This window comes from Ricinus communis, chromosome 6 (assembly GCF_019578655.1).
Source record: "Ricinus communis isolate WT05 ecotype wild-type chromosome 6, ASM1957865v1, whole genome shotgun sequence".
NCBI lineage: Eukaryota > Viridiplantae > Streptophyta > Magnoliopsida > Malpighiales > Euphorbiaceae > Ricinus > Ricinus communis.
This window is the reverse complement of record NC_063261.1, coordinates 4,565,417-4,577,077: the sequence shown is the minus strand read 5'-3', so window position 1 is coordinate 4,577,077 and position 11,661 is coordinate 4,565,417.

Genomic DNA, 11,661 nt, shown 5'->3' with positions numbered 1-11,661 from the left:
CTAATAACCTAAAGTTGGAATCTCTTCCTAACGATTGATTCTTAAATTAGCATTAAGCTTTAATCCGCCTCTATTAAGCTTTGTTAATTCTTAATCCGGCTAGTTAATTATCCTTATCTCTAAGCGATTATTAACCAGTTCTTGTTATTCAAAATTCCAATTGCCAAACGGATTTCTCAATCTCATAAAGCAATCTAAACATCACAATTCACAACGTCTCATGAATAATGCATAATCTTATTAATACTGAAAACAAGAAGAATACAAAATTAACCCAAACAATCCAACAATATAATATCAAGCCAACATAGTAAAGAAATCCCAATGGATTAAATCAGTCTAGCTAAACATGTTCATGTTTAAAACAATCTAGGAAATCAATTACAATGAAAGAATAATGAAAATAAAACATGTACACCCTTTTTCTCTCGAATTGGATGAATAGCTTCAAATCTGGATCTACACTTTGATTAATCTCCCAAACTGCCTCTTGAATTGCTCCACTACTGTTTTGCACTCGGAACCTTGCGATTCCGAGATTCTTACTCACTGCAACTCTCTCTTGCACTCAATACTGTACAGAAATTGAACCAGCCTCCAGGGCTCTATGTCACCCTTTTTCCTCTCTTCCCTCTCTCTCTTTTCTAAGAAAAATTCATTTTTCTTATATATTTAACTCAGCACGGCCGGAGTCCATGCCGTGCTGAAACTGTGGATCTCACCAACTAGGGTTTCACTATGACCGTGTTGCTCCCCGTGCTGGCCACCACAGGCCGTGCTGGAGGCCGTGGTGGCTATGAAAACCGTGCTCAAACCATTATTTTGAAGACCAAGTTTTGATGGTTGGTCACGGCTAGAGTCCAGGCCGTGATGGTCAGCACGGCCTTGACTCAGGCCGTGCTCAATGTGTGCAACGCGGGCTCTTGTCTGATCTTGATGAATTCTCGTCCGTTTCCGCACGTATTGATCTATAATTGCTTAAACACCGATGATGGTCCTATAAATGTTCCTGAAATGCAAAAGAACACAAAACACGGGTGATCTGGGAATAAAAGCACAATAATTGCTAAGAACATACGCAATAATATGCAAGCAAATATGTGTAAAACTATGCTCATCACATGTTAACCCAATACATGTTTATATGACTGATTAATAAAATTGGTCACATAGACTTAGGGCTAAAATTGATCCAACATGAATTTGATAGTCTAATAGGCTAACCCACTTTAATTGGGCCTAAACACTAAAATCTGATTAGACTAGGAGGCTTTGGCATGCTTAGTTAAGGTTTGAACTTAGTTAGGATTGAGATCACAATAAATGGATGTTCTCATAACAAGTAGTTCAATAGGCTTGAAGGCTGGAATCCAAAGAGCATAACTTGTAATTGGGCTAGAATATGTGAGCCTTGTACATAATTGGTTAGTAAGTTAGATTAATAACTTAAATATGGGATGGGCTTGAATAAAATGGGTTAGAAATAAGTGTTTTATGTGTTGTTTTGGCATACCTATGTATAAGATGCTTGCATTTATAGGAAATACTTTGCTAAACAATAAATTTAAAGACTAATATATATGAATAAAAAAATTGGCTTCCGGATCCATCTCTAGACTCTATGGCTTAAGCTTTTTTGTAGAATTTGAGAAAAGCCACTCATTAGTAAAAGTGCCCTAATAATTATTTGGGTGGCGACTCCCATCTCTACGCTAGTCTCAATGACTAGCTAGCATATTCCTAATTAGGTTGAAAAGCCTTACAATGCCGTAGTCGCTAAAGACACTTGGGTGTGCGCCCGAAACCATCGCCCACAGTGGTGACACCACTGAGGATAAGAGAAGTTAATTCTAGTGTACGTTTGTCCTTAAATTTATTATTTAACAAATTATTCTTGCATCATTGCACTTTCACACACTGTACATATTGCTCCTTATAGCCCCGATGGTGTCAGCTAACAGTTTTTTAGTTCCACTCAAATTCTACAATTGCGACACTAGCTACCATCACTCACAAGTAATGAGTGTATTTTCTTCGTCGCATGGGCCTTTAAGTGAGGAGACGATCCAAAGAAGAACACTTTCTACTTGTGGAGCCTTTTATCCTTATCCAGGACTCAGCTCATGGTAATGACTGTAGTAATCTCCCCTAGGTACCCTATTGCTTGCTATATGAGATGTTTTTCCTTGTAAGTGTTTTAAGCCCAAATATTGAAAGGCCTTGGCCCAAATGTGGAACTAGGCCCTAGGCCCAAAATATGCAGGCTTTTATGCTTACATTGAGAAATATCATCTTATTTGATTTAAATATACTTTGAAAGATTATGGCATGCGCGCCCGGCCTACTATTCCCTGTTGATAGAAAGCCCAAACCAAAAATCCTAGGGAAGAGAGACTTACCACAAACCGTATGCAGGAGTAATAAGGTTTGGAGGATGAATCATTTACTACTGTGTATGTGCTAACCTTTTTTCTTTTCTCTTTATGCATAGCACGTGCATCATGCATCCCATGCATTACATGCATCATACTAACCTTTTCTTTTTAAGCCATATAGGCTCTCTTGTAGGTGAGAAGAGGCAAGATAGTGGGAGACTGGAAAGATGGCCTATTTTTCAAGAATCAGAACTGCGTTAGAACATTTAGAAAGACCAAGACGCCAAGAAGAGATGGCCAATGAAAGAGCCAACAAGCAAGACATTGAGATCCTTAAGAATGCTGGAATCGAAGAGTTGAAGGGTGTGATTCGGGAGGAACTTCAATGACTCTTGGCTAGGATGGTTGCAAACCATGCCCCACCTACTGCTTCTGTTGCACCAGCTAACCTGCATGTTGCTATTAACCCGGCTGTGGTTGCCGCTGAGACTGCTGCTGCCACTGCTGTCGTGAACCAACACAATGCCAATGCCAAAGACCTAACTAGAAGGGGAGTGCCCTAAAATTTTTGGGATTTCAATGAGTTTATGCTTGACCAGGCTAAGAGGGAGACTGCCCTTGCCACCAACGAAGCTATAAGCAGACGGAGTGTCCTATTTGACAAGATGCAGGGTATGCTAGAAATCAAAGATTTAGGCCCAACCTACAATTTTGAAGAGGTGGTATTGACAGGAGAAGACAAGCTGCCTGCAAAGTTCAGGATGCCCGACATGAACAAGTTCAACAAGACTGGTGACCCGAAAGTCCATCTGAAGCAGTATGTAACCATCATGTAAACTACTCAACTGAGCAGGACCCAGATTGTTAAGCTATTTATGTTGTCACTAGAATGATCCGCAGTCATCTAGTACCACGGTCTAGAGAAATCTGCCAAAGCTGAGTGGCGTGATTTGTGAATCTCCTTTATCAAGTAGTAGAACTATAACACTCATTTAGAGGTGTCAATTAGGGATCTTGAATCCACTAAATAAAAGCCAAATGAGTCCTTCTCTGATTTCTTGACCAAATGGAGCAATAATGCTAGCCTAATGAAGAATAAGCCCTTTGAAGAAGACCAAGTTCGTATGGTAGTCTGAAATGTCCTCCCTGGATGGGTCAAAGATTACAAATGATGAACCCGAAGACCTTCATGGATCTATATGATGACGGGTTGTAAGTCGAAGAAATAGAAAATGACAAGAGAAAGACTGTGATAATTGACGGAAGGGCAACCTACCAGACTAGAGGGTTTAGGACCCTCGATATGAATGCTTTACAGTAACCGAGGAAGTTTTCTAACTTCAAGCAACCTCTTTAAGTTCTTTGAAAGATTGGTTCAGAATGGCATATGCTCCAACCTACCACCTTAAAGAACCTACTGAACCCAAATGCACCTGGATACAAGCGCAACAATTATTGAAAATTATACCAAGCACTTGGCTAACATACCGATTATTGCATCCGGCTAGAGCATGAAATTCAGGACCACATCGATGCTAGAAAGCTCACTAACCCATACCAGCCTAGCACTAGAAGGAACCCCTTACCAAGCTACAGCAAAACACCACCCCCGAACCAAAAGTCCATGGTTAACCCTGACTTCAGTGAAGAGGAAATTATTAACTCCTTCATAGACCTACCCCAAGCCGAACCAATAGCTGAGTTAAAAAGCCCATAAAGTACCTTCACCGAGCTAGAGGCACCACTATTTAATGGTGTTCCGACACTTAAAACGGAGTGGGAAGCTTAAGCCCCAATTGTAGAAAGATAGTCCTAAGCCTTACAATGGTTAGTATTGTGAGTATTATCAGACTTTCGACCATGTGAAGGACTAGTGCAACTGTCTCAAGCACAAGATCCATGACTCAATCAACTCTGAAGAATAGAAGGTGGAGCAACTTCCTCAATATGAGTGTGAAAACCTACTTGGACAACCCTAGGGTAAATATGATTTCAGGGTTTAGTACTTAAGGCCACCCTCAGCCGATGTTTGATGGAAGATATTATGCTAAGTGGTTGGGGGTCAGATGAAGATCAAGCCGCTTGTGAGCCTTGTCTCTTAGAGGTTTAGAAAGAGGGGAAAATAAGTTGGTAATGGCTATCGACATCTAGTATAGTTCCGAGGAGGAGAATGAGGTTCAAGATGCCAAAGCCAAGGATATTTGGGCAGATAACGATTCCGAGACTGAGCTAGTGGGTACAAGAGTTGAAGCAAGAGAAACAAGCACTTGAAAATGGGGATGCTGTGTTGTTAAAATGGTGGAGGAAGGAGAAAAAGACAACTGACGTTTAGGAGCTGCTAATTCATTCCTCAATCTAGGCTTTATTTAGTATAAGTGTAAGCACAACAGTTATCCCTGAAGAGATGATCAAAACAGTAACTGACAAGACCACCGGGATGATCACCTTCTCAGACGAGGACCTGCCATTTAAGGGAAGGGACCACAACAAGGCCTTTTACATAGCAGTAGAGGTGAAAGGAAAGAGAACCCGATGTGTGATGTTTAATGATGGGTCAACTATCAATGTGTGTCCATATGGCATACTCCCTAAACTGGGGATGACTGCGAAGGACCTAAAACCATCAGATATGGTCATAAGGGCTTATGACGAGATAAAAAAGGACCTAAAAGCGACATTTTCAGCACTAGTGAAGACAGATCTAATTAAATCCTACGTGGAGTTTACTGTCCTAGACATCCCAATAACTTTTGCACTATTATTGGGAAGACCATGGTTCCATGCCCTAGGATGAGTCCTTTTTATAGTGCATCAAAAGGTGAAATTCCCTCATAAAGGTGAGATCATCACTATTCACGTCAAAGGTGGTAAGATCGTCTCGATAATCTAGGAAGCTGTCAAAAAGGTGGATGCCCCTACTAGATTCCAAGTAGTTGTTCTCTACGAGGACTACTTAGATCCTAAAGTAGTCAGCATGTTTAAGAAAATGAACTTCATGCTTGGAATAGGGCTGTAGAACAATCGACAGGGTGTTGTGGAGCCGCCAGATTTCAAAGGTCAGAAGACTCGATGAGGTTTGGGGTATTTTGACGAGGAAGACGAAAGCAAACGAAAGGGCTAGACTCTAAAAGACGTGTTGTCCAAGATTTCAAGCCCTACTCTAGGAAGCCCGAACTTGTTCGTGTAGCTAGGACTGAGGCACCGGGGTTTAAAATTTTTAAAAACCTAATCATCGACGGGATGATTAAGCTGAGTATCAGGAAAGTCCGTGAGAGGGTCACCACTAAGATGGAAAAACTGAAGTTGGAAGAGCTACCACTTAGCCGGAGAGAATCAACCAAAAGGAGCTAGCTGCTCTAATTGAAAACAATATCATTGATGTATGTAATAACGTCCGATATTTATGAGAACAAAGTTTCTTTTCTTTTTAAGATCAATCAATGAACAACTTTTCTTACTTGTGTGATGTTTATTTGATAGTATTGTACATTTTGATAATCATAACATGTGCATGTTTGACATCAATTCTATACAAATTCATTCATTTAATTTAGGCACAGATGTAAATATATGGAACATTCTGATAGCTCATGATATAACTCCTGAGGAAAAGAGAGAGTTTGAGAAAATAATAAAGAAAATAAAAGATGTATTTGCTTGGTCCTACGACGACATGCCAGGTCTAGATAGGAAAATAGCAGAGCACCATATCCCAACTTATTCACAAATCAAGTCGGTCAAGCAGAGATAAGAAGACTAAGGCCGGAATGGGAAGAAAAAATACAATAGGTGGTTGTTAAGCAAGTCAAGGCCAATTTTATCGATGTGGTTGACTACCATGAGTGGTTCGCAAACATTGTTCCAGTCCCGAAGAAGGATGGTAAGATTCGAATGTGTGTGGACTATCAGGATTTGAACAAAGCGTGCTCGAAGGATAACTTTTCTCTTTCGCATATAGATGTGATAGTCGACAGCTGCTTCGAACACAATGTACTCCTTTACTGACCGGTTCTCTGGATACAACCAGATTATGATGGCAGCAGCTGAAGACATCATTTATCATTGAGTGGGGGAAATACTGCTACAAGATTATGCCTTTTGGACTGAAGAACGCGGGGGCAACTTATTAGAGAGCAGTCACTACCTTATTTCACGACATGATGCATAAAGAGGTGGGAGTGTATGTTGATAACATAATGATAAAATCTGAAAGGAGGTGGGAGTGTATGTTGATAACATGATGATAAAATCTGAAATAAGGGAAGAACACTTTTAGGCTCTTGATAAGTTCTTAGGACGAGTAGAAAGGTATAAGCTGAGACTCAACCCGAAGAAGAGTGTGTTCGGAGTTACATCAAGGAAGCTGCTAGGGCACATAGTAAGTCAGAGGGGTATTGAGATCGACCCGCATAAAGACAAAGCCATTCAAGAGATGCTGGCGCCGAAGACAGAGAAAGAAGTTAGAGGTTTACTAGGACGTCTGCAATATATTAGTATATTCATTTCCAAGCTCACGATGGTCTGTGATCCTATCTTTAAACTTTTGAGGAAACATCAGCCCATTATATGGGATGAGCACTGTCAAGAAGCCTTCGACAAAATCAAAGAATGCCTAATGAAGCCACCGATACTCAAACCGTCGAAGGATGGCAAGCCGCTAATCCTATACTTGACCTTAGAGGAAGAAGTTATGAGGGGAATGGTAGCGCAATGCGGGCCTAATAATGTGGAGCATGTAGTCTATTACCTTAGCAAGAAGTTGCTACCTTACGAGTCAAAGTACAACCTCATTGAAAAGACGTGCCTAGCAGTGATATGGGCTACAAAAAAGTTTAGGCACTATTTCCAATATTATAAGGTGTAAGAAATTTTAAAGATAGACCCTTTGAAGTACTTATTCGAGACTCCATCTCTTATGAGAAAGCTGGCTAGATGGTTGGTGCTCCTAATAGAATTTGACATTGAATACTTTACTAAGAAGGTAGTCAAGTGTAGGGTTATGGCTGAGTTTCTAGCCCAGAACGCGATTGAAGGGGACGACTCTTAGAATATGGAATTCCCTGATGAGAATCTAGGGGCAATCGAGATCCACGAATGAAAGATGTACTTCGATAGAGCTGTGAACGCAAGAAGCGCAGGCTTAAGAGTAGTTCTGATCATGCTAAAAGGGGAGATGCTGCCAATGGTCAAGAAGTTGGACTTCAAAGTGACTAATAACATGGCGAATTATAAAGCCTATTTATTTAGATTAGAAGCAACTGTGATAGCAGGAGCTAAGCATCTAACGGTTTACAGGATTCAGTGTTGGTGATTCAATAAGGCCTCAAGGAATGAGAAGTAAAAGAAGAGAGGTTGAAGCCGTATGTCAACTATCTTAGGACTTCAGTATGGAGCTTCTCTAAGTGTTCCTTTTTACACTTGCCTCAGGATGAGAATCAGATGGCAGATGTGTCAGTTACTCTATCATCTATGTGGGTTAATCCCTCATACCTGTTAATGAAACCTTTGGTAATCGTGAAGTCAAGTACGCCTTGTAATCATGGGAATCAAATTATGCAAGTTCAGATGGAACCAAAAGAGAAGCCATGGTTTAAAAGTTCATAAAAGACAGAGAGTATCCAAAGGAAGCGACAACCAAGGAAAGGTATGCGTTGCAAGTCCAAGCTGTGAATTACATCAGCCACGAGGGAGTCTTGTATAAAAGAATGGTGTTGGGCGTACAGCTCCGATATGTAATTAAAGCAGAAGCTCAAGTATTGATGGAGGAAATACATAAAAGAGTACGCTGGCTTCATATAAGTGGAATTGTCTTAACTAGAAAAATCATGTGGCAAGGTTATTACTGGTTGACAATGGAGAAGGATTGTATAGCATTAGTGAGGAAATGCCAAGAGTGCTAGCTATACAGTAACCTGAGTCAGGTGCCTCCAACCGAGCTGCACAACTTGATGTCTCCTTAGTCTTTTGCAGCATGGGGTATCAACATTATTGGAGAAATAAAGCCTTATTTGAATGGACACAGGTTCATAGTCACAGCCATCGATTACTTTTTGAAATGGGACAAAGCCGAGTCATTCACCACCGTAGGAGTAAGACATATGGCCAAATTCATAAAAAGGAACCTGATCTACAGATATGGAGTCTCACATCATGTTGTGATGGATAACGAGTACAATTCATGGGTGAGACAGTGGACCTGCTGATGGAGTACAAGATTGAACATCATAGGTCTTCTCAGTATAGACTCAGGCGAATGGAGCGGTAGAGGCAACCAACAAGAGTCTGAAGAAGATACTTTCAAAGATGGTATGGACTCACAAGGATTGGTTGTCGAGTTAGAGCTTTAGGGGTACCAGATAACCAAGTGAATATCGATTGGGCAAACTCCATTCGCTATGCTTTATTAAACTGATGCGGTATTACCAGTCGAGTTAAAGTCTTTGAGAGTTGTGTTAGAGGCGAAAATACTAGAGTACCAATGGATTGAGCAAAGATATTAGTAACTGGCTTTGATTGATGAGAAAAAGATGATAGCCCTATACCACACGCAGTTGTACCAGAAAATGATAGCTAGGGCATTCAGTACGAAAGTAAAGCCAGGAAAGATTAGAGCTGGTGATATCGTCTTAAAGCATACAAGACCTACTCCATTCGACCCAAGAGGGAAGTTCAGACCAAATTGGAAAGGCCCATACTTGGTCAAGAGAATTCTCCCTGGAGATGCTACTAAGATCTCAGACCTGGAAGGGAATGAAATCACTGACCCAATTGGTGGGCTGCGTATGCAACTACAACTAAGGCAGTGAACCTATCGATGTAGCCTAGTATAACGACAAATATTAAAAAATCGTATCCTCGAAAAAGTGAAATTGCTCCTTGATTTGCTCCAAAACTCCTCCTTAATATTCAATCCAAAACCTAGATCACGAATCTGACGTTCCAAGGTGAAATCCATTTCCTGAAAGCCCCTTGAAATGCCTAACAACACGTCTAGGAAAATTACAACAAAAGATCAAAAGTCAAAGTCACCGATCTGAAACTCTCTCTTCTATTTTTGGCTCATTCCTTTTATTCCTTGCGCAAATACGAGCGTGTTCTAGCCTATGTCCCTCAACATGGGCCATGTTAGCTCTAGTTGGAAGAACGAACTGAATCGACCATGGCCGTGTTCTTGCCCGTGTTGGCCAATACGGGTTGTGTTCTGGCCCGTGTTAATAAACACGGTCCGTGCTCTAGGGCGTGGTACCCTCGGAAAATGTACTGCTTCAAAGTGCTTAAGCTACATGGCCTGAAATTTCTGCACGAGCTCCAACATGGGCTGTGTTGACTTCCCAATTGTTAATCTAAAATCAAACGCCTCTAATTACATCCGTTTTCGCCTGGAATTGATCTAGTATTGCTCAAACACTAATGATGGACCTATAAAATCTCCTGGAATACAAAAGGACACAAAACACGGGTGATCTTGGAATAAAAATACAATAATTGCTAAGAAAATACACAATAATATGCAAGTAAAAATATGTAAAACTATGCATATCACCAATCAACATAGAACGTCTCAAGAAATGCCATTGTATAAAAAATAAAAAATAATAGAAAAAATAACCTACTGATCAGAAAACTTGAAAAGGCTGGTTAGGCAAAAGTCAAGATAAAAAAGAGAAAATAGTCAGATAGAAAATATGAAAAGAAAAGTATCTGAAAAGTTCCAAACTTTTTATGCACTAATTGAAAAGAAGCATAATCTTTTTATTTATTCTTTGCAAAATTTGCATCTGCATCCTTAGATAAACCATCTAGTTCTCGACTCAAGCAAGGCTAGGAAAAATCAATATTTGAAGTAGCCAAATCTACAAAAAGAAGTAAGTAAAAAGAAAAAAAAAAGAGAAAGAACAAAAAGCTAAGTTGAAAACTCGAAAGGGCGGCTTAGGCAAAAATAAAGTCTGCTAAGTTGAAAACCTAAAGGGGTGACTTAGACAAAAGTTAAGACAATAGCCTACTAAGTTGAAAATCCAAAAGGGCGACTTAGGAAAAAATTGGCAAAAGCAAAATAATAGAAAAGAGATTTAGTTGCATGGCCTCCTGATGCAATTTTTATCGTGCAAATTTAGAAAATAGGGGCAATCCAAAAGGCAATACATCTTATATCTTCAAAAATTAAAAGTCTGTAGAAAAGTTTCAAGCTTTACATATAGAAAAAAAAGTACAAGCACAAGGAAGTCAAAAAAAGTACAAGCATAGGGAAGTCAAAACTAGAGTTCCCTCCTAGACTATCCATCTTATCGTCCGACTCAACATCCATCCCTTGAGTCTATAATGCTGATAACTGGAGAGTAATGGTATTAATCTGTCGCTGTTAAGCATCAAGCTGAAGCTACTGGTCATCTAACTGCCCCTGCAGTCCCTCACGGTCCCTCTGATGAAAACCCAAAAAGGAGAATTAGTTAGCACATTTCACACATTTCATGCATACATTTTTCATTTTATAAATTATAATTTGTTTAAGTCTTACCCGCCAATCCTCGCCAAGGCCGAAGAAATGTCTCCTCGCGGCCCCAACCAGTCGATGTACATGCTCAAACTAGTCTTTGAACTTGTATTTAAATATATGTCGCTAACCTTTTCAAGAAAGCCAAAGTGATAAAAACGCAAAAGAAAGGCAAAAGCTTACATCTGTGCAGTTGCTGAGGACAAACTCCGGAGAGAAATATTGATCCATAGCGAGATGGTGCTCTATTACACTAAGTTGGCTCCTATGTGAAACCATCGAGTCAGGAGGGAATGAGATAGTCCTTGGGAGCACATTTGATGTAGCCATAAATGGTGCCTCATTCATAAGTCACGCCGGCGGATGAGCATGCAATATGGAAAAGCCGGATGCGTCGAGAAGGCCTTTCTTCAATTGGCTCATGGATAGCAGGGGCTTGGTGAACAAGCTATGAATAGGTGAATAAAAGAGCAGTACATGGTAAAAAAGAGAGAATTCCCAATAATCTGAGAAAATACCTGAACGATGGTGGCATCATTGAAAGCTAAAGTCCTCAGTAGCTGTGGGATGAATGAGGTATAATTAATCAGCCATGAAAGGATCATGAAGTCCTCAAGCTCGTCATACCTATTTAAACACTCTACTAGCTCCTCTCTAGCGAGATCCGTTGTCCAAAACATGGAAAGAGGGGAGGAGGCAAAGGAACTCGACGCTTGTTGGGACCTTGCTCCAAACTGTAAAACCTTTGCCAAGATACTAAGTTTGACAAGTGGGCCCAGCCAACAAGATCCTCAT